The following is a 701-nucleotide window of genomic DNA, read 5'->3' on the forward strand; positions in this document are numbered from 1 at the left end:
AGAGAGAAAGAGAGAGAGAGAGAAAGAGAGAGAGAGAGAGAGAGAGAGAGAGAGAGAGAGAGAGAGAGAGAGAGAGAGAGAGAGAGAGAGAGAGAGATAGGGTGGGGAGGGAAAGAGAGGGTAGAGAGAGAGGAAGAGAGAGAGAGAGAGAGAGAGGGTGGGGAGGGAAAGAGAGGGGTAGAGAGAGAGGAAGAGAGAGAGAGAGAGAGAGAGAGAGAGAGAGAGAGAGAGAGAGAGAGGGAGAGAGAGAGAGAGAGAGAGATGGGAGAGAGAGAGAAAGAGAAAGAGAGAGAGGGAGGAAAAGGGAGGGGGTGTATATTGAAGGAGGACAGTGGTGTACCTTTCTCCTCAAGCAGGGAGATAATAGAGCAGTCACAGGGTCAGACGCAGCATTCTGGTCAAACCACAATGTGTGCACCTGCTTGGGTCTGTGCATGCTCATCTATGTGTGTGTGTGTGTGTGTGTGTGTGTGTGTGTGCGTGTGTGCGTGTGTGCGTGTGTGCGTGTGTGCGTGTGTGTGTGTGTGCGTGTGTGCGTGTGTGCGTGTGTGTGCGTGGTCAGATCATGCAAAACGACAGTTTCCAGTCATTCACTAAAGCCTCTAAAAGACGGACATGGTACAGAATACATTAGGCTTTTCAATCCCCCGTTATGTAGATACTAAAGTACCTCTCAGACAGTCTGACACAATGATGGAGCA

This window comes from Oncorhynchus kisutch, linkage group LG17 (genome assembly GCF_002021735.2).
Source record: "Oncorhynchus kisutch isolate 150728-3 linkage group LG17, Okis_V2, whole genome shotgun sequence".
Lineage (NCBI taxonomy): Eukaryota > Metazoa > Chordata > Actinopteri > Salmoniformes > Salmonidae > Oncorhynchus > Oncorhynchus kisutch.